General features: G+C 38.9%; 1 long non-coding RNA gene across 1 annotated transcript in view; it reads left to right on the top strand.

Moving 5' to 3' along the window:
* Positions 1-14,505: 14,505 nt before the first annotated feature.
* The window catches only part of LOC133553951 (uncharacterized), a 17,287-nt gene continuing 7,672 nt past the window's right edge, over positions 14,506-24,120 (top strand). The window contains exon 1 of the long non-coding RNA XR_009807023.1: positions 14,506-14,870. This is a non-coding gene — a long non-coding RNA (uncharacterized LOC133553951). The remainder of the gene's footprint in view (positions 14,871-24,120) is intronic.

Below are 24,120 nucleotides of genomic sequence, written 5' to 3' on the forward strand. Positions count from 1 at the left end.
GTAAGAGTCACAAACCATATAGTCTAAAATTACCAAAGTCTGACCAAGGTTTCATTGTTCCCGATAATAAACTAATGACACAACCATCTTCACTATTAACACACAGCACATGAGTGAATGAAGGGCATACTTAATGAACAGCCATACATGTCACAGTAAGGGTGGCAGTATAAACAATGCCCACACTGTCATAAACATGCGCAATATAGTGAAACCACACTCAACAATGACAAATACATTTTGGAAGAATATTTGCACCGCAGCCCAACATAAACACAACATAACAAATTCCCAGAATTCCCCGCAACACCAACTCTTCCAGGACGCAACAATATAAACAAACGTCATTGGTGGATCTACACCTAACATCCACTATAGTGATACCACGTACAATAGCGTAACTAGACGATACTACTATGATTACATCGATACCACAAAATCTTATTTTGTTTTTTTATTTTTATTTATATTATGTTTATAAACTCAGGAAATATGTCCCTGGACACATGAGGACTTTGAATATGGCCAATGTATGATCCTGTAACTACTTGGTATCGGACTGATACCAACATTTGTGGTATCATTCAAAACTAATGTAAAGTATCAAACAACAGAAGAATAAATGATTGTAACATTTTAACAGAAATGTAGATAGAACATGTTGAAACATAAAATAACCAGATATTGTCAGTAAACGAACAAGTAGATTAATAATTAATTTTCTACCACTTGTCCTTAATAATTTTGACAAAATAATAGAATGATAAATGACACAATATGTTACTGCATATGTCAGCAGAATAATTAGGAGCCTTTGTTTGTTTACTTAAAACTAAAAGCCAAGTTGTCTTGAATGTTCACTATTTCATTTAAGGACAAAATTGCAATAAGAAACATATGTCTAATGTATAAGATGTTTTTGTTAAAATAAAGCCATTAATGACATTTTTTGTGGTCCCCTTTATTTAGAAAAATTCCTGGACAATACCAATACACACACACCGAGCACCCACTGGCAGAAATGTAGATCGGCGCCTATGCGGTCTATATTCCCGAAAATACGGTTATTGTTTTTACAACCAATTCTAACGGTGCTAGCGCCACAGAGGGGACATACAGTGACTAAAGTAAATGTTAACTTGTTTGCATTTTTATAGCATTTTACTATACTTGGAATGATACTCAAAGCGCTTTTCATTATACGTCACATTAACCCATTTACACACACACTCTCACATTGATTAATGACGACCCATCAGGAGCAAGGTCTTGCCCAAGGGCCCAATGGCCGTGACTATAATGGCAGAAGCTGGAATCGAGCCTGCAACCTTCAAGTTCTACCATCTGCACCACGCCACCCAAGTAGTGTGGAAGATGGCAGTCGTGTATCTTACATAGAGTTGTATTCATTTATTTTGTCTATTATGAAGACACAAGCTATGAGGCTCGTGATCATGCAATGTTCATGTTAAAGGGGAACTGCACTTTTTTTGGAATTTTGCCTGTCATTCACAATACTTAGGAGAAACAATAAAATGCATAATAACTTGTAAATAAGCATAAATAAAAGTCAGCTAACCATGGAGTCAATGCGAGCTCCTCTATAGTGCCCATTAAAAAAAAACATCCAAAAAGTGCCAACAATACTTCATTTACATTTTTTTACCTGAATTTTGACGAAGTATTAGCGATATTCTCAGGGCATGCAATCGATCGCAACTGGACTGTTTGGTTTGTCTTAGAAGACAATTCGCCTCTCATCCGAGTCGAGTTCATGCTTATAGACTTAGATTGGTCCAATCCAGGGGTCACCAACCTTTTTGAAAGCAATACCTACTTCTTGGGTACTGATTAATGGCTACCAGTTTGATACACACTTAAATAAATTGCCAGAAATAGACAATTTGCTCAATTTACCTTTAATGAATATATATATATATATATATATATATATATATATATATATATATATATATATATATATATATATATATATATATATATATATATATATATATATATATATATATATATGTATATGTAAAAAAATATATATATATATATACACACAAAAAAGAGTATTTCTGTCTGTCATTCCGTCGTACATTTTTTTACTTTTACGGAAGGTTTTTTGTAGACAATAAATGATGAAAAAAACACTTAATTGAACGGTTTAAAAGAGGAGAAAACACGAAAAAAATGAAAACTAAATTTTGAAACATAGTTTATCTTCAATTTCGACTCTTTAAAATTCAAAATTCAACCGAAAAAAATGAAGAGAAAAACTATCCATCCATCCATCCATCCATTTTCTAAGAGAAAAACTAGCTAATTTGAATCTTTTTGAAAAAATTCAAAAAAGAATTTATGGAACATCATAAGTAATTTTTCCTGATTTAGATTAATTTTAGAATTTTGATGACATGTTTTAAATAGGTTAAAATCTAATCTGCACTTTGTTAGAATATATAACAAATTGGACCAATCTATATTTCTAACAAAGACAAATCATTATTTCTTCTAGATTTCCCAGAAATTTTTTTAAAAAAGAAATTCAAAAGACTTTGAAATAAGGTTTAAATTTGATTCTACAGATTTTCTAGATTTGCCAGAATATATATTTTTTAATTTTAATCATAATAAGTTTGAAGAAATATTTCACAAATATTCTTCGTCGAAAAAACAGAAGCTACAATGAAGAATTAAAATAACATTTATTTATTATTCTTTACAATAAAAAAAAAAATGTACTTGAACATTGATTTAAATTGTCAGGAAAGAAGAGGAAGGAATTTAAAAGGTAAAAATGTATGTGTTTAAAATTCATAAAATCTTTATTAAGGTTGTATTTTTTCTCTGAAATTGTCTTTCTGAAAGTTATGAGAAGCAAATTAAAAAAAATAATTAATTTATTTAAACAAGTGAAGAGCAAGTCTTTAAAATATTTTCTAGGATTTTCAAATTCTATTTGAGTTTTGTCTCTCTTAGAATTAAAAATGTCGAGCAAAGCGAGACCAGCTTGCTAGTAAATAAATAAAATGTAAAAAAATAGAGGCAGCTCACTGGTAAGTGCTGCTACTTAAGCTATTTGTAGAACAGGCCAGCGGGCTACTCATCTGGTCCTTACGGGCTACCTGGAACACTGGTCCAATCTAATCTTAGATTTCTATTGGTCAGATTTAGTCTAGCGGCTGGTGCCAAAACCCCAAATATTTATACTCCAAAACCAGGAGGGTGTGCCTGGGAGAGGATGGTTTCGCCCTATCGTAGAGAGAATAACAACTGCTAAGATGAAAACAAGCAATCCTACTGTCAAAGCCAACGAGTGTAATTTCCCCTCGTTAGCATCGAGGTATTGTGTGGCAGAACAATCGCTGTGGATCGACTACTACCAGTCCAGAATAGTCGGAATCACCCATGTTGGCATTCCATTCGGTTGTAAACAAATGCCACAAATGTACTGGTCACGTTCTGTGACCAGAACTCCCGTTATTGGTTGGAGGCTAAATTGCAGAGTCTTTTACACTCAAAAAAATGATTCAAGCCCTTCTTAGATGTGACACATTTAAGTATTGTTGAATTTATTCAAAAATATCTAGTTTTAAAATATACACATATATATTTAGTCAGTGAAACATAAAATTTCTCATACTTGATCCAATGGGATTGATTTGATGTTGATCAACGCAAAATAAATGAGTTCAGAACTCGGAGCATGTGCATATCATCTTCGTGGGCATTACTCATTAGCACAACGTCTTCTGGCGGGAGCGCACCGCATCAGCAAAAACCGGAAAGCAGGTTGGAGTTCGGTCTTTGGTAAGTATTCTTTTTTTTATATATATAAAGCAGTAGTACTGTAGACTCTACCGCTGGTGTATTCTGTGCTTTACACCACATTTGGTGAATTGTTTATGGGGGTGAACTTTACTTTTAAAGTCCGACTTTGCATGCTAGCTTGGTAACTTCCAGAATGGGCACTATTTTGATAGTTCACACATGAACACGGCAGTCGGAAAACTGCAAGATGGTTGTGAGGTGAAGGAACTTTCCCTTACTATTACATAAGTCAGGAGCAGCGTGAGCATGGAAGATTATTGACGCGACAGTCGGACATAGATGCATGCAATGTCTGCCCGTGCAGTTTGACTTTGTTCAATGTGTGTGCTTCCACCGGCTCCACTGCGCTGTTTACTGTCCGGAAACTACCTGCATGTGTGTTTAAATATGTGTTTATAAATATTATATAGTGTTTTATACCTCATACAGAGTATTATCTCGCGCTATCGCGAGTTAATCTTTTTTGTTATCGCGAGAATTCATTTGTCTCGGCACACCAGCAGACCGGCTGTGCTCTCGTTGATGCGGAGAGAGACCGCTGCCGGTGGTGGAAGTGGTCTTGATGGACAGGAGCCTTGACGGACAGAAGCAGACACACAACGCACACGGATCTGGTTGAAGTTCAGGCACCAGATCCGGTTGATGTTGTGATTGCCCTGTTTTGTTGAACTCCATCATCTCCGCCGGTCTCTGCCTCTTACACCCTCTCTCCTTCAGTAAAGCTGTCGATTAAGCAGTAAATGTAGATTCTAGGTTACAGATGGTCAGTGAGTTAAGGCTGCAGCTAACCATTATTTTTCTATTGATTAATCTATAGATTATTTTTTCGATTAATCTATAGATTAATTATTATTCTGCAATAGTATAAGCATTTCAAAAGTAAAAGTATTGCTTATTTTGCTTTAAAATGTGCAAAAATAAAGATAAACATCCAGTACAAAAAAGTGCACCAAAAAAAAGTCTGTAACAGCAGTGTAAACATTTCAACAAAAGTAAAAGTATTGCTTGTTTTGCTTTAAAATGTGCAAAAATAAAGATAAACATCCAGCACAAAAAAGTGCCAATGTAAATATTCTGGAGCACTGTAACCATTAAGTATTGCTTTTTAAATGTGCAAAATAAACATCCAGTCCAACACAGTACCCAATAACCAATTCAACTCATTCCAGTGAGTGACTAACAATGTCAGAACTTTGACTTGGATTTGTTTTGCTTCTTCGACGCAGAGGGAATTTGGGACGAGCCAGGCGTACATGTTTAATTTGTTTAAACACTATAATACAAAAAAACAACCAAGGGGTACTGGTTTCTAGTCCCGGTCAGGTCAAGCGCAAACTTGAAAATTTCAAGTTGGAAGAGCTGAGTGGTTGACACCGTTGGTCAACAAGCAAGGGGAACTGGGTTCAATTCACAGTAAAGGGTAAGTGTTTTGTTTCACTATCATTGTGGTTTAGTGTAACCGGTTCTCAAGCCGAGTGGTTAAAGCAGCTATCTTCCAATCAAAGGTTAGGGAGTTCATCGGTCAGGTCCATCCATCGGTAACTTGGAAATCTTCAGTCACTGTTTTATATCATAGTTTACCGTGAACGGTTCGCAATTAAATATGTTATTGGGGCCTGAAATCTCACTTTCAGTAGGCCAAGGATAGCTAAGTAGTGGAAAGGGTACAGGGTTCAAATCCCAGTCATGACCATCCATAACTAGGAAAGCTCCAGCCGGATGAAGTAGTATTTTATATCATAGATTACCAAGACAGGTTCGCAATTAAATATGTCATTGGGGCCCGAAATTCGTCCGTATGAAGTACAAGGGTAGCTGAGTAGTTCAAGCAGCTATATACAAATCAAAGGGGTCTTGGTTCAAATCCCACCCAGGTCCATTGGTTTCTATGAAAGCTCCAGCGGCAAGAGTAAATATTTTATTTCATTGTTTACTGAGACAGATTCGCAAATAAATATGTCATTGGGGCCTGAAATATATCCCTAAGACATCCAAGGATAGCTAAATGGTTAAAGCAGCTAGCTCCCAATCCAGAAGAGTGCACGGATCAAATCCCTGCCAGGTTCACTGGTAACTATGAAAACTCCAGCAGCAAGAGTAAATGTTTTATATCATGGCTCACTGAGACAGGTTCGCGATTAAATATGTCATTGGGGCCCAAAATCTTGTCTAAAGAAGACCAGGGATAGCTGAATGGTTAAAGCTGCTAACTCCCAATCAAAGGGCACTGTGTTCAAATCCCAGGCAAGTTGATCGTTAACTAGGAAAGCTATTGTTTTGTATCATAGTTTACTGAGACAGGTTATCAATTGAATATGTCATTGGGGCCCGAAATCTGTCCCTAAGAAGACCAAGAATAGCTGAATGGTTAAACAGCTGGCTCCCAATCAAAGGGTCCTGGGTTCAATCCCAGTCAGGTCGATTGGCTTGCCAAGCCAAAGAATGCAGGAGTGGGGACGCCGGACAATGTGGGGCTGTATCACCTCTCCCACACAAATTAAAGCTAATGGGTAGCTGGTTAATTTACTTATAGTTAAAAATGTAAGTATGGGTAATAATAATAATAAATAGTTTATAGTTCAAACGTCTAAGGGTAACTTCGGGGGTTAGCTCCTCCTGTGTGCTGAGGCTAAAGTTGGTAAGTGTACCATTGGTAATTCCTGGCTGGGATGGGTGGGAATAGGAACATGAATAATTAATCAGTGTGAGTGTTGACCAATCAGCTCTCCTCGGTCTGACCGATAATTAGTCAATTAGTTAATAAAAAACAAACAATAAATACAACAAATTGAAATGATTGAAAAGAGAAAACATTCTAATTGGATAATGAAAAACAAAAGAAAAATAAATGGGTAGACGAATCCTCCTCGGTCTGACTAGCTGCAATTGAATAATAAAAAATATAAATGATGAATAATTGGATGATGAAAAAAAGATAAAGCATAATTTTAATAAATCATATGCAATTAACTGCACAGTCTTCTTTCTTTTCTTAATAATGTTTTTAATATTATCCATCCTTCTTTTTATTCATCCAATCTTTTTTTTTCTTTTTCATTATCCAATTGGAATTTTTTCTCTCTTCAATTATTCCAATTTGTTGTACTTATTGGTACTTTTTTGTTTATTAACTAATTGACTTTTTGTTGGTCAGACCGAGGAGAGCTGATTGGTCAACACTCACAATGATTAATTATTCATGTTCCTATTCCCACCCATCCCAGCCAGGAATTACCGATGATACACTTACCAACTTTAGCCTCAGCACACAGGAGGAGCTAACCCCCGAGGTTACCCTTAGACTTTTGGACTATAGACTATTTGTTATCATTATTACCCATACTTACATTTTTAACAATAAGTTAATTAACCAGCTACCACTTAGCTTTACTTTGTGTGGGGGAGGTGATACACCCCAACATTGTCCGGCGTCCCCACTCCTGCATTCCTTGGCTTGGCAAGCCGATCGACCTGACTGGGATTGAACCCAGGACCCTTTGATTGGGAGCTAGCTGTTTAACCATTCAGCTATTCTTGGTCTTCTTATGGACAAATTTCGGGCCCCAATGACATATTCAATTGATAACCTGTCTCAGTAAACTATGACACAAAACAATAGCTTTCCTAGTTACCGATCAATTTTCTTGGGATTTGAATCCAGTGCCCTTTGATTGGGAGCTAGCAGCTTTAACCATTGAACTATCCTTGGTCTTCGTTAAGTAAGATTTCGGGCCCCAATGACTTATTTAATCGCGAACCTGTCTCAGTGAGCTATAATATAAAACATTTACACTTGCTGCTGAAAGTTTTGATAGTTACCAGTGAACCTGGCAGGGATTTGATCCTTGCACTCTTTGATTGTGAGCTAGCTACTGTAACCACTCAGCTATCCTTAGTCTTCTTAGAGGAAGATTTCGGGCCCCAATGACATATTTAATTGAGCACCTGTCTCACTACTGAAAAATAAACATTGAGCCCTTACTGAGATTTGAACCCAGTTCCCCTTACTTGATGGTCAACAGGGTTAACCACTCAGCTGTCCTGGGTCTTATTAGGCTGTGATTCGGGGCCCTAATGACAAATGTAATCAAGGACCTCTTTCTCTCTCATTTTACCAAAACTAATGGAGAGGAAGTACTAGCAGACATTCCATGCAGTGTAGACCGACATAAAACCCACCCAGAGTTAAATTGCTCTCACTACTGATGTTTGGACAAGTGTAGCCTACCTTGGCAATACATGCCACTACATTGGAGACAAATAGTACATGAAGTCAATCTCCCTTACCACCATGCCACTAGAGGAAAGACATTCAGCATCCAACATTGCAGAATGGTTGGAATAGGTAGTAGCCAGGTTTGAAATTCCCCTAAGCAAAATTATTGCTATTGTGCAGGACAAAGGTGCACTTTATAAAAAAACAAAAACATTTTTTTAACACTTGCCTTGTTTTATTTGGCAAGTCGAAAGGACATGGTGCCAGTATACTGTTTTTTTAAATAAAGTATTGGAAATGTTAGAAATGTAGTTTGTCTCTTTTATCCGATTATTAATCGATTAATCAAAGTAATAACCCACAGTTTAATCGATTATCAAATTAATCGTTAGTTGCAGCCCCAATATATATACATGTGTGTGTATATATATATATATGTATATATATATATATGTGTGTACATACATATATATATGTATGTGTGTGTGTGTATGTGTATATATATATATATATATATATATATATATATATATGTATATATATTTATATATATATATATATATATATATATATATATATATATATATATATATATATATATATATTAGGGCTGGGCAACAATTACAAATTTTAATCGAAGTTAATCGCACTATTTCTCCGATTAATCGTGATTAACTGCATTGTATACGCAAAGCCCAATAATGAATTCGAAAGTAGTGTGTAATGCACCTTTATTGGAATATTCTCCCACATGAACAAAAGCGCCAAAACATTTGTTGTGCAAACACAATTTAAATCAGTCCTTGTTAAACAGTAGCAGTTAAATAGCATATTTTATGAAAATCAACTCAAAAAATGTAAATACAAACATTTAAGCTTATTGCCACTGCCAGGGTATTTAAGTTATCCTGTTTGTTATGGAAAATAAATATAATCTACATACAAATCTCTGAGCCACAATCATAACATCTGAACAGGCAATTTCTGAGGTAACAGCAGAAACCTTTTTTTAATCAGGGATCTTATGTTTAAAAAAACCTATGTTATAGGTAGTGGGCTGTTTTAGGGAATTTTTGATCAAATTATCCGTAGTAGCAATATTAATAATGTTGTGTTTATTCTGCGTAGTGCACTTAAAATAATTATGACCATATCTAGGAATTGATATGATGGGAATTTTCCGATTGTTTGCTTGGTGCTTTGATAAACTTAACGCATCATATACATGGTACTATATTGTGATGTTATGAGCCAGGGAAAAAAAGAACTACCCTACCCAGCATGCAACAGGTGTGACGAGCATGCGCGGTAGCCCGGTATAGGTTGTGTCGCCATGACGGCATCTTGTATGTTGTGATATGCACGCTCTGAGAGCAAACGTTAAGAACTTAGCCAACACGCCTCGTCTGCATTATTCATAAATAGACAGACAACACAAATACTCCGCTGCTTCACAAGCCGCTGAATGTAGCCGGCAAAGTATTCCCATGCTAGCTAGCCGGTCTAGCGAGCACGCGTCATTCAGTCCAAAACGGCCCGATCTATCCACATCCAGAATTGTCTGGCGGTCGTAAGTGATCCCGGAGTGACCACGCTGTAAGCCAGCCATGAAATTTGCAGAATTGTCCGGTATTTTTTCCGAATGTTCCATCTTTACCAAGAGCCCCTCGACGCCGAAGCCCATCCGGGCGACGCCATCTTGTTAAGAAAAGGCGTTAACAAAATAAAAGCATGTAAACAACATACGCAAATGTGCGATAAAATAATTGTCGGCGTTAATATATTGATGAGTTAACGCGTAATTAACGCATTAACTTTCCCACCCCTGATATATATATATATATATATATATATATATATGTATATTCATATTCATCCTGCGATGAGATGGCGACTTGTCCAGGGTGTACCCCGCCTTCCGCCCGATTGTAGCTGAGATAGGCGCCAGCCCCCCCCGTGACCCCAAAAGGGAATAAGCGGTAGAAAATGGATGGATGGATATTCATATTTATACTTACTTTATGGTTGTGTGCCCTACTCAGAAATGTGTCAAAGATGCTATGCTCTAGTCTTCAGAAACTGTATTGGTTTATCTAATTTTCTTTACACAGTCTAATCAACTTGCCCCCCCCCCTTCCTGTTCCACTGTTGCACCAATATTTAGCTAAATTCTGTTTTGATTTTTCACCCCTGCTTTAGTGTGACAACATTGACATCAGGAGGGACTGCATCCTGAGAAGCCTTGTTGTCCATCTCAAAGAAGATCCAGACACTTTGTTCAATGAATATCTGGTAAGTTTTTTGTTACTCAGTAGCATGAAATAGTGTTACCCATTCTTATTTACATATTATGTGGTCCTTTTAGCTCAACACACTACAACTTTTTGAATAACTGGCATTTTGTAAACAATGGGGCTCATTGAATTTAAAATTTTTGTTTGAAATCACTGGTAGGTGCAAGAAAAGACAGAGTCAGAGTCTACTAAGCTGGTAGTGGCGAACGGGCAGAGGCTCTGTGGGGTAAAACAGCTATTTCTGTCCCACAGGTCCATCTCTATCGGGATGTGGTTGCCTAAAGGATCGTGTTGCAGCAATTGCATTATGTTCATGGCTGCTTGCTGAAGTTATTTACGGGCCAATTTCAAACATTATATTATTATTATTATTTTATATATATGGTTAACTTTCCAATCACGTTTAACTCGTGATACATAAATGATTGATTTGACAAGCAATGAGGACTTAAAAAAAAAAGCTAACTCATTTTCTGCTAGCGGTGTTCAGCATTTTACCTAACACAAGTGTTCTGTTTTTGTGTCGTTGTTCAGGCCTCCACCACTGAGGATGCAGAAAGGGACATTGCCCTCACAGTCATGGGGATAAACATCATCCATGGAGATGGCGATAGCCAGAGGATGTTGGAATTGTTATCGAAGGCATCAAAGTCCTAAGCAATGTGGACACCGTCATCATGGGGATCATAATGATGTTTGGGGCTCATTTATGCCCTTGATCTAAGCGTTCCAGACAACCTCGAGAACACATTTGAGTTTTTCCAGAGGATCCTAATGAACCTGGATGGTCACAAACTGAACACAGAGATACAGAAGCTGAAAATTAAGTTGTTTACATGAGAGGTGAACACTTCTTGACAAAGTTCGTCATCGGATCTTTATTTTTGGTTGTAATTTTTTGCCTTCATTTTCACCCCATTTAAAGACAATCTATGACCTACAACATTTTGAACTTGAGAATTGGACCTAACTTTACCTCCCCATTTTATCTCTGAGTGTGACTATCATGCACACTTCTCGTATCCATTTCTCTCCTCCGTTTCATCACTCAACCCTGGATAAATAGATTAAGTTCGATTCAAGACTTTGGAATTTTATATTGTCATGTTTTGTTTTTACTTGCTTACATTCAAAGGATATTTGCTGCTAGCATCCCATTAATATCAGATTTCTAATCTGTGAATGTTAAGTTTTTCTTATTTATTTTTGTTTGTTGCCAATTTGATCCATGTTGTTTTCTTTTCTTTAACTCTAGTACATTGAGGCTAATGGCTGCATTAGCACACTTGTGCAGGACTCAAATGTGTTTTTGCAGTTTCCTTTGTGGCGCTGAGTGTTAATTTTACACCACTTTAAGCTATTTTGGAGAACCGTTTCTCGTAAAGTTTTCCTCGAGTTATTTAAGAAAAGGTAAAACTGTTTCTTGGTGTTTTATATCTGGGCTTTCTATCAAGTCAATTTGACATATTTGTTAATATAACACTAAGTTATTAGTCTGTGTTGGTACGCAAATCTGACATTGGTCTTTATGTAAAATTGACTTCTTGATGTTTTGTTTTCACTGAAACTCAACATTTTGGTTTGTGTTTTCAAGTAACTTTGATATCCTGTGGTGTTATGTTCAAGATTTTTGAATTAAGGATTATTCTACATTAAAAATACCAACCAGGTTTTGTCTGATGTGTTTTATGGGATCAAGGGTGATTTTTAGCTTGCTTAATTTCCAATAAATTTTGAGTTGGGCACATATGAATCAATTTCGCTTAGTAACAAAAATAATTTCATTTTAGCTGTATTTGTTAAAAATTAGTCTGACAAATGTAAATCAATTTCGCTTAGTTATTGCAATAATTTCATTTTGGCTTTATTTGCTAAAAATTAGTTGGATTAACTCATTTTTATTGTGTTGTGAGAATGTACTAATTTTGAGTTGGGGCAACATGTATTTGTTGGATGGAATTCCTGCCCTCATTTTAATTGAGTTAATCAAATGAGTCATTTTTTTGAGTGTAGGAATTGTTGAAAGGACAGTGTTGTATGTGGGAGACAGGTGGTGTTGCAGACCACCTCCTCTGGCTTCACTCACGCCTCTTTCGAAACCATCCGTCCTGCCTGTCAAGAATCTGTATATTTTTGTTTTTAAAGGAGTACTGTTTCTCCCTGAGGTGCAGGTAGACAGCTGAGTCTTGGCCTGAAGAATTTGCTTGTCTATGCTGTGCTATGTGTCAGCTTAGTGGTTGTTGTGTTCCTCAATATATGAATCAGTGCATTAATGATGACACTAGATTACATAAACCAGATTGTTGTTGATGTGGTGTGCCCGCTCTTTAGGATGCACGAGTCTCTGTGTCAGGGTGTTGCCTGGTTTGCAGTGTATTTGGATATTTAAACTAAAGAAGAGTAAATGGTGCACTATTTTAAATTGCTTATGAGTGTGTTTACTACATATCGATTAGTAACTCTACCTTGTTTGCAAGATTATTGCAAACTGCAAAGACTTTCAAAATGTGCACTTAATTTTTACTATACTTATTATCACCAGGTTTTGAGCAATCAATGACTCGCAGTTCAGTAAAACATTTAAAAAATGTTCCTGAATGACATTCTGGCAACTAAATTGCATTTGTACCCAAATGTTTGGGTATTTTCTTCAGCAAATGTTATTTATGCAAGCAAATAATAACCACTGCTGCATTGCGATCAACCCACTCAAGGGTAAGGCTAAGGGAGTAAACCTCGACAGAAAATCAGGGGCCGGAGTCCCGAAAGCAGCTTGACCTCTTGCGTCGTCGCTGGTTCCAAGTTGTATCGACACTCGTCGCTCCCTTGGATCCACCAGCCACGCGGAGAGGGGGTGTTTGCTGCCTGGATAACAGCTTGCCCTCCATAATTCCATGCCCAGGCCATGTAGATCCACTGGAAAGGTAACTCCAGCGTCACTTTGGATCTACCCCATCGTCTCCCGAGACATAAGGATGCCGATGACTTGACAACCCCAGTTATAACTGATAGCAGCTAAATAATTCCAACAGTACAGGATAAAAAATATTTTTTTGCACTAAAACTCATGTTTACAAGATATCTTGCACTTTGTTTGTATTTTTTTTTGTTGGTGTAATTTACTTTGTGTAATAAAGTAAAACCACTATTTCATTCATAATTTATGTTTATTTTGTTCCAATTTACTATAGTAGGTTATACAAATGAGTTTTAAAATCAAGCTGTGGAATCAAATGTGTATAACAGATCATATAGTATAAGCAAAAATTGTTTGACTCGTTGACTAATTGAAAATATAATCACGGACTAGTTAACTATTGAAATAATGGTTACTTTCAGCCAACATTTGCATAATGATTGCAATTATGCTGCATACATAAATAAAAGTATAGGTTCTACATAGTTGTGCCAGGTGCACTGTATATCATCACAACGGCCAATGGACATTACACAGTCGTCATCAGTTTGCAACCTTCCAACACAATCCTCCCAACTTCTGACTCTTCCCGCGAGCCCTCCGGCACACCCACTCTAGCCCCTTCATCCCTTGCTCCCCCTCGTGCCCCTCCCTCACTGGGAGGCAGGCAGGCGGTGCGGTAACCAAGCCTCTGGCAGTGTGTTCCTATCCTGCAGGAGCCCTCAGGTTCCAACCTGTCAATATCTCAGCAAAGAATCTTGGCTCTGCTGTGGCTCAGTTAACCTCCTCACCCACCGCAAACGCACAGGGGGTGCAAGGGGGGCAGGAGGGGGGCATCCTGTCCCCCTGCCAGCCCAGAGGCAAGCGCCATTACCGACGATCCCCTCAGACCCCCACCCCGCCGACAGTCCCTCCGCAAACACACTGCGTATACGGCCGTAAAGGGCAACATCCTGGCAGCCACAGCAAGCAATATGGCAGCTGTAGGCAGTTTTTCTGCTCGCTGACGTCTTAGATGTTTTGGATGGCGGTCACGTTGAAGCTCACTGAGGGTGGAAAGGGTGGGTAGGGTGTGACGTTGGTGGAGGGGTTGTTTTGAGAAAAGAGCTTGGTGACGCCGTCTTCACATCGAGCGAGAGGACGACATTTTGGAATGATGTAAGTTGGGTGACAGAAAGTCAAGGTGAGGTCTCAATGCTAGTCTGTATTGCACGCACATATGCCTGATCCCAACGTGTGACAGCACGTTACACACACACACACACACACACACACACACACACACACACACACACACACACACACACACACACACACTCTCACTCACTCACTCACTCACTCATTCCTTGACTGCGAGGCACCAGAGCTGTCTGCTGGGAGCTCAGGTTACTGCCAACCGGCGGGACAGACTTTATGGAAGCCTGTCTCCCACACCCACTCGACCCGTCCACAAGGCTCCGGAGGAGGTATCGGGTTGCCAGTTCAGCGCCGGACAGGCTTTACACTGGCGGCAGCTTGTGATCTTGGGTGGCTGTGTGTGTGTGCGTTTCATCTCCCACACTTTGAGGGTAGAGGCGGCACACAAAGCTGCCGTCTCCTCCAGGTATGTAGGTGTGATTTACAGTGCAGGCGCCTCACCACACACACGCAAACTCTACTTCCACCACCCCCATCGCCCTTCACACTCACATTCACGCACTAGGGCCAATTTAGTGTTGCTATAAACTCAAATTCGTTAAATGTTTACACTTTTATTTTGTAGTTTTGATGTAATTGTACCACAGTTGTTGTCATATGTGTCGGTAGTGGTAATGTTTCCTTATATCAGGGGTCGGCAAGCATGCAGCTCTTTGACCACTCTGATGTGGCTCAGCCGCATACTTGCCGACCACCCGGGCTTCTCTGGTAGGTGTCCAGATTTCAGTGTCTCTGCCAGAAATCTCCCTGGTAAACATTTTTTGTTTTTTCACCCAAACATCAACTTTGAGGGCGTGTCGTGATGACAATGCCTCTAACACCCTTTCTACATGTCATCACGCCAGGACTTTCACCATGCTACCTGCGTGCCGGCCGGCCGGCCGGATGCAATCTCAATCTGAACGCATACGCAACTGCAAGGCATACTCGGTCAACAGCCATACAGGTTACAGTGAATGTTGGGATATAAACAACTTTAACACTCTTACTAATATGCGCCACACTGTGAACCCACACCAAACAAGAATGACAAACACATTTCGGGAGAACATCCGCACTATAACACAACATAAACACAACAGAACAAATACCCAGAATCCCATGTATCCCCAACTCTTCCGGGCTACCTTATACACCCCGCCCCCCAACCCTGCCCACCTCAACCGACGCACGAAGGGGTGTGTGTGTGGGGGGGGGGGGGTTGGGTTGGTGGTAGCTGGGTGTTTAATGTAGCCCGGAAAAGTTAGGGATACATGGGATTCTGGATATTTGTTCTGTCATGTTTATGTTGTGTTATAGTGCGGATGTTCTCCTGAAATGTCTTTGTCATTCTTGTTTGGTGTGGGTTCACAGTGTGGCGCATATTAGTAAGAGTGCTAGAGATGTTTAAATAGAATAGAATACAATAGACTTTATTGTCATTATATTTGCATATAACGAGATTGAAGACTCCAATTTAAGGTGCGGTAGTGGGAACAAATATGGGGTGAAATAAATAACACAAGAGGTAATAAAGGAAAAAACTAACAATTGAAATAAACAGACTACTATCCAATAAAAATAAGCAATCCCGTACAATATACAAAACACTATATAAATACAAAATACTGTATAATATACAGAACAAGAGTACCAAAGTAATAAATAGCAATCAGTGTCAGACGTATTGCACTCGAAGGGTAGTATTGCACAGTAGGGTATTAGGGCATGATATTAAATAAATTAAATTAAAAATAACTCAGTGTGACCTCTATTGCTGTTGAATAAGGATGCCTTGCAGTCACTTACGTGTGTCTGCAATAGCCTCATCAAACATTTCTTTAGGCTGGCATGCTATTTGTACGAGCTGTAGAGGGGGCTAGCGGTAGTGCCATCATTGTACGCCCTTATTATTGTTCAGTGGGTGAACACCAGCGTACATTCGAAATAATAATTACTCTGAAATTCGGGAGTCTCCCGGAAAAATTGGGTAGGTTGGCAGGTGTGACGCTGTTAAGCGGCGTTCATATAAAACTGGTTTATACATAGCACAAAGCAAAAAAAAAACTCTTTAGGCAGTGTTATTTCGTTATAAATTTCAAAAGAGTTGTGTGGCTCCCATTGTTTCCTTTACTTTGTGAAACGAGTCAAAATGGCTCTTTGAGTGGTAAAGGTTGCCGACCCCTGCCTTATATATATCAACCAATCCTTAATTTACGGATGTATTTGATTAGTGTATTTTTTTTCAATTGTACAGTTTTACCTCAACTTACAAGCTCATTTCGTTCCACTTATCAATCAATCAATCAATGTTTATTTATATAGCCCCAAATCACAAATGTCTCAAAGGACTGCACAAATCATTACGACTACAACATCCTCGGAAGAACCCACAAAAGGGCAAGGAAAACTCACACCCAGTGGGCAGGGAGAATTCACATCCAGTGGGACGCCAGTGACAATGCTGACTATGAGAAACCTTGGAGAGGACCTCAGATGTGGGCAACCCCCCCCCCTTTAGGGGACCGAAAGCAATGGATGTCGAGCGGGTCTAACATGATACTGTGAAAGTTCAATCCATAGTGGCTCCAACACAGCCGCGAGAGTTCAGTTCAAGCGGATCCAAGACAGCAGCGAGAGTCCCATCCACAGGAGACCATCTCAAGCGGAGGCGGATCAGCAGCGTAGAGATGTCCCCAATCGATACAGGCGAGCGGTCCATCCTGGGTCCCGACGAGCGGTCCATCCTGGGTCTCGAGTCTGGACAGCCAGTACTTCATCCATGGTCATCGGACCGGACCCCCTCCACAAGGGAGGGGGGGGCATAGGAGAAAGAAAAGAAGCGGCAGATCAACTGGTCTAAAAGGGAGGTCTATTTAAAGGCTAGAGTATACAGATGAGTTTTAAGGTGAGACTTAAATGCTTCTACTGAGGTAGCATCTCGAACTGTTACCGGGAGGGCATTCCAGAGTACTGGAGCCCGAACGGAAAACGCTCTATAGCCCGCAGACTTTTTTTGGGCTCCAGGAATCACTAATAAGCCGGAGTCTTTTGAACGCAGATTTCTTGCCGGGACATATGGTACAATACAATCGGCAAGATAGGCTGGAGCTAGACCGTGTAGTATTTTATACGTAATTAGTAAAACCTTAAAGTCACATCTTAAGTGCACAGGAAGCCAGTGCAGGTGAGCCAGTACAGGCGTAATATGATCAAACTTTCTTGTTCTTGTCAAAAGTCTAGCAGCCGCATTTTGTACCAACTGTAATCTTTTAATGCTAGACATGGGGAGAGCCGAAAATAATACGTTACAGTAATCGAGACGAGACGTAACAAACGCATGGATAATGATCTCGGCGTCTTTAGTGGACAAAATGGAGCGAATTTTAGCGATATTACAGAGATGAAAGAAGGCCGTTTTAGTAACGCTTTTAATGTGTGACTCAAAGAAGAGAGTTGGGTCGAAGATAATACCCAGATTTTTTACAGAGTCACCTTGTTTTATTATTTGGTTGTCAAATGTTAAAGTTGTATTATTAAATAGAGGTCGGTGTCTAGCAGGACCGATAATCAGCATTTCCGTTTTTTTGGCATTAAGTTGCAAAAAGTAAGCGGACATCCATTGTTTAATTTCATTAAGACACGCCTCCAGCTGAATACAATCCGGCGTGTTGGTCAGCTTTAGGGGCATGTAGAATTGGGTGTCATCAGCATAACAGTGAAAGCTAATACCGTATTTGCGTATGATGACACCCAGCGGCAGCATGTAGATGCTGAAGAGTACAGGGCCAAGGACCGAACCCTGGGGAACTCCACACGTTACCTTAACATAGTCCGAGGTCACACTGTTATGGGAGACGCACTGCATCCTATCAGTAAGATAAGAGTTAAACCAAGACAGGGCTGAGTCCGACATACCAATTCGTGTTTTGATACGCTCTAATAAAATATTATGATCGACGGTATCGAAAGCAGCGCTAAGATCGAGGAGCAGCAACATAGATGACGCATCAGAGTCCATCGTTAGCAATAGATCATTAGTCAATTTTGCGAGGGCTGTCTCAGTCGAGTGATTTGCTCTGAAACCGGATTGAAAGGTTTCACATAGATTGTTAAACGCTAAGTGTTCATTTAGCTGCTCCGGAACAATTTTTTCGAGGATTTTCGAAATAAAGGGAAGGTGAGACACCGGTCGGTAGTTTACCATGAGGTTAGGATCGAGGTTAGGTCTTTTAAGGAGAGGATGAATAACCACTTTTTTGAATGCTAGGGGGACAGTGCCCGAGGAAAGTGATAAGTTTATAATATTTAGCACTGATGGACCTAATAATACAAAAAGCTCCTTGATAAGTTTCCCAGGAAGTGGGTGAAGTAAACATGTTGTTTGTTTTATTCCATTTACACGTTGTAACAATCCTTCTAATGTTATTTCATCAAAACGAGAGAAACTATTTTGGATATTTGCAGTATCCGCCGTATATACAGTCGTATCTGTGTTACTATAACCCAGTTGTAGCTGGGACGCATTGTCTTTAATCTCCTTTCTAATAAGTTCAATTTTCTTATTAAAGAACTTCATAAAGTCATCTGCCGAATGGGTGGAGCTACTGGAAGGAGTCCCTTGTTGGGTTAGCGATGCTACTGTACTAAACAAAAATTTTGGATCGTTCTTATTAATGCGGATGAGATTTGAGTAATAATTAGTTTTAGCTAAGGTAAGCACGCGTTTATAAGCTATTAAACTATCACTCCATGCTTGATGGTGCACCTCAAGTTTAGTCGTGCGCCATTTGTGTTCCAGCTTTCTACATAATAATTTCCCCGCTCTAGTTTCTTCAGTAAACCATGGCGTACGCCTTTTTGGAGCCTTTTTTAACTTCAGCGGTGCTATACTATCAATGGTTTCGCGCAGGGCGTTGTTAAAGTTGTTACTGAGGTTATCAATAGAGCCCACATACTTTGGGAACGGTGCCATTACCGAGGGCAGTAGGTCCGCAAGAGTCGTCGTTGTGGCAGCATTAATGTTGCGGCTGCTATAGCAGTTATTATTATTATTGGCTTGCCGAACATGAGTCTGAACTTCGAATTTTATAAGGTAATGATCGGACATTACTTTAGTATACGGGAGTATCATAACTTTGGAAACGGTGATACCTCTGACAAGCACTAGGTCTATCGTATTACCGCTGCGATGCGTCGGTTCATTTATTATTTGTGTAAGACCACAGCTATCAATTATAGTCTGGAGCGCCACGCACGGTGGGTCCAATGGGGTATTCATATGGATATTAAAGTCCCCCATTATAATTATATTATCGGCGTGCGTCACTAGATCAGCAACAAACTCTGAGAATTCACTAATAAAGTCTGAATAGGGCCCTGGGGGGCGGTAGATAATGGCCAGGCACAGAGGCAGAGGTGTGGCAGACTTCATAGAAAGCACCTCAAACGATTTATATTTATTATTTAAGTTAGGACTAAAGTTAAAGTTTTCGTTGTATATTAGTGCGACACCCCCTCCCCTTTTAAGGTGACGGGCAATATGCGCATTCGTATAGTTAGGAGGGGATGCCTCATTTATCGCAAAAAAGTCGTCTGGTTTAAGCCAGGTTTCGCTAAGACCGATGACGTTAAGGTTGTTGTCTCTAATGACCTCATTGACTAATAACGTTTTGGGAGACAAAGATCTGATGATTAAAAAGCCCATATTATAGGTAGTGGGCTGTTTTAAGGAGTTGTTGATAAAATTATCCGTAGTAGCAATATTAATAATGTTGCGTTTATTATGCGCAGTGTACTTAAAATAATTACGACCATATCTAGGAATTGATATGACGGGAATTTTCAGATTGTCTACTTGGCGCTGCGATAAACTGAACGCATCATAATTTGCCACCTCAGTAGAACGCATGTCTAACTCTGACGTAGTCATAGACATAGCAGAAAACCCATTTTGTGAGTTGTGTATTATTCTACGAAAATTGCTATGTGTACAGGGATCATCCAGCCTGGCGCTGGCTAGTTCTAACTTAACTGACTCCATACCCGGGCTAGCAGGCTCTGTAATTGCCTGTGACCGGGCTTGCTCTAGTGCAGTTAGTCAAATGTGGCTCAATGCGAAATCTATGTTCCGAGACAAGAGGATAGCGCCTTCCTGGTTATAAGCTCTTAACTCAAAACACTTGTATTTCACATCATCCTCGCATATTCAAATACACTGAAAAAAACTGTACAATTTTTATATGCCTTTTAAAAAGAAAAACAAACTTTTAGATTAGAAACAACTACAGTACTTTGAGGAAATAATGTAATAATATTGTTTAGCATTTATCTTGGTCATGTCACGACGTGGGCTCGAACCGGCTTTTGGCTTTTGTCCGGCAGCTGGGTCTGCCAGCACCTCCGTTGGAAGCACGCCGAGACACTCTCACATGCCGACAAGGCTGTGGCCGATCAGCAATCTGCACACTCGGTACTGATGAGGGCGACCTGTAGAAAGACCAGTGGACCCAAGGATCCTCACCGAAACTTAGTCTTCTGTACCCAGTCTGCCTTCAGCCCCGCGTCGACGAGCTTTGCGTCTCGTCAGGCATTGCCTTCTTTGCTTCCCGGACTGCCTCTTCGATTCTCGACCCCGGACACGGACCTCCTACGCCTTGCCATTCGCCCTGACCATCTGCCTGCTCCCACGGACTGCCTTCATGTCTTGTCTCTACTCTCGATCCAACACTAGGTAACACACAGTACAGCCAATCAGACTAAAAGCCTCAAACACACACTCTTGGCTTTTGTCACACACCATTCCATAGTTTATTAATTATATTGTTCATTGATTATTATATTATATTGCGTTTATATATGCAAACCCCGTTTACATATGAGTTGGGAAATTGTGTTAGAGGTAAATAAAAACAGAATACAATGATTTGCAAATCATTTTCAACCCATATTCAATTGAGTGCACTACAAAGACAAGATATTTGATGTTCAAACTCAAAATTTTTTTTTTTGCAAATTATAACTAACTTAGAATTTCATGGTTGCAACAAGTTCCAAAGTTGTTGGAAAAGGTCACGTACACCACTGTGTTACATCACCTTTTCTTTTAACAACACTCAATAAACGTTTGGGAACTGAGGAAACTAATTGTTGAAGCTTTGAAAGTGGAATTCTTTCTCATTCTTGTTTTATGTAGAGCTTCAGTCGTTCAACAGTCTGGGGTCTACGCTGTCGTATTTTACGCTTCATAATGCGCCACACATATTCGATGGGAGACAGGTCTGGACTGCAGGCGGGCCAGGAAAGTACCCACACTCTTTTTTACGAAGCCAAGCTGTTGTAACACGTGCTGAATGTGGCTTGGAGTTGTCTATCTGAAATAAGCAGGGGCGTCCACGAAAAAGACGGCGCTTAGATGGCAGCATATGTTGTTCCAAAACCTGTATGTAACTTTCAGCATTAATGGTGCCTTCACAGATGTGTAAGTTACCCATGCCTTGGGCACTGATGCACCCCCATACCATCACGGATGCTGGCTTTTGAACTTTGCGGCGATAACAGTCTGGATAGTTCGCTTCCCCTTTGATCCGGATGACACGATGTTGAATATTTCCAAAAACTATTTGAAATGTGGACTCATCAGACCACAGAACACTATTCCACTTTGCATCAGTCTATCTTAGATGGTCTCGGGCCCAGAGAAGCCGGCGGCGTTTCTGGATGTTGTTGGTAAATGGCTTTCGCTTTGCATAGTAGAGCTTTAACTTGCACTTACGGAATTTGATAAGGTGCTGTCTGATGAGATCGAAAGTCAGGGTCATTCAATGTTGGTTTCCGGCCATGCCGCTTACGTGGAGTGATTTCTTCAAATTCTCTGAACCTTTTGATGATATTATGGACCGTAGATGTTGAAATCCCTAAATTTCTTGCAATTGCACTTTGAGAAATGTTTTTCTTAAACTGTTGGACTATTTGCTCTTGCAGTTGTGGACAAAGGGCTGTACCTCGCCCCATCCTTTCTTGTGAAAGACTGAGCATTTTTTGGGAAGCTGTTTTTATACCCAATCATGGCACCCACCTGTTCCCAATTAGCCTGCACACCTGTGAGATGTTCCAAAAAAGTGTTTGATGAGCATTCCTCAACTTATCAGTATTTATTGCCGCCTTTCCCAACTTATTTGTCAAATACAAAAGATAATGATTATTTGCAAAAAAAAATGTTTATCAGTTTGAACATCAAATATGTTGTCTTTGTAGCATATTCAACTGAATATGGGTTGAAAATGATTTGGAAATCATTGTATTCTGTTTATATTTATATCTAACACAAATTCCCAACTCATATGGAAACAGGGTTTGTATATATATATATATATATATATATATATATATATATATATATATACATATATATATATATATATATATATATATGTATATATATATATGTGTATATATATATATATATATATATATATATATGTATATATATATATATATTAAGGCTGCGAATCTTTGGGTGTCCCACGATTCGATTCAATATCGATTCTTGAGGTCGCGATTCAGTTATATATCAAGTTTTTCGATTCAACGCGATTTTCGCTTCAAAAACGATATTTTTCCGATTCAAAACGATTCTGTATTCATTCAATACATAGGATTTCAGCTGGATCTATCTCAGTCTGCTGAAATGCTAGCAGAGTAATAGATGTTTTTTTAAAAAGCGTTTATAATTGTAAAGGACAATGTTTTATCAACTGATTGCAATAATGTAAATTTGTTTTAACTATTAAACGAACCAAAAATACGACTTATTTTATCTTTGTGAAAACTTTGGACACAGTGTGTTGTCAAGCTTATAAGATGCGATGCAAGTGTAAGCCACTGTGACACTATTGTTCTTTTTTTTTTTTTTTTATAAATGTCTAATGATAATGTCAATGAGGGATTTTTAATCACTGCTATGCTGAAATTATAACTAATATTGATACTGTTGTTGATAATATTCATTTTTGTTTCACTACTTCTGGTTTGTTCTGTGTCGTGTTTGTGTCTCCTCAATTGCTCTGTTTATTACAGTTCTGAGTGTCGCTGGGTCAGGTTTGATTTTGGAATTGGATTGCATTGTTATGGTATTGCTGTGTATTGTTTTGTTAGATTGATAAAAAAAAAAAAAGTAAAAAAAAAAAGATCAAAAAAAAAAAGAGAATCGATTCTGAATCGCACATCGTGAGAATCGCAATTCGTGTTCAAATCGATTTTTTCCCACACCCCATATATACCCCATATATACCCCATATATATATATATATATATATATATATATATATATATATATATATATATATATATATATATATATATATATATATATATATATATATATATATATATATATATATATATATATATATATATATATATATATATATATAATACATGGAGCATTAGTGCCCCCTTGTGGAACTGTGTTGTCACTACTCCTTCTGTACACATGACAGTAAGTTCCGGCCAAATTAATTACAAGGATTTGATGGCACAGTTTTTCCTTAGCCCCGCTCCCCAGTGACTTTAGTCCCGACGTCGATGACTTTTTTTAATTTTTTTGGCCCAACTCACCATGTCTTTTTCTTTTCACTCCACCCTGGATAATTTTTCCAGCCCTCCTTCTTTTAAGG

The sequence above is a fragment of the Nerophis ophidion genome, linkage group LG06 (genome assembly GCF_033978795.1).
Source record: "Nerophis ophidion isolate RoL-2023_Sa linkage group LG06, RoL_Noph_v1.0, whole genome shotgun sequence".
In the NCBI taxonomy this organism is placed as follows: domain Eukaryota; kingdom Metazoa; phylum Chordata; class Actinopteri; order Syngnathiformes; family Syngnathidae; genus Nerophis; species Nerophis ophidion.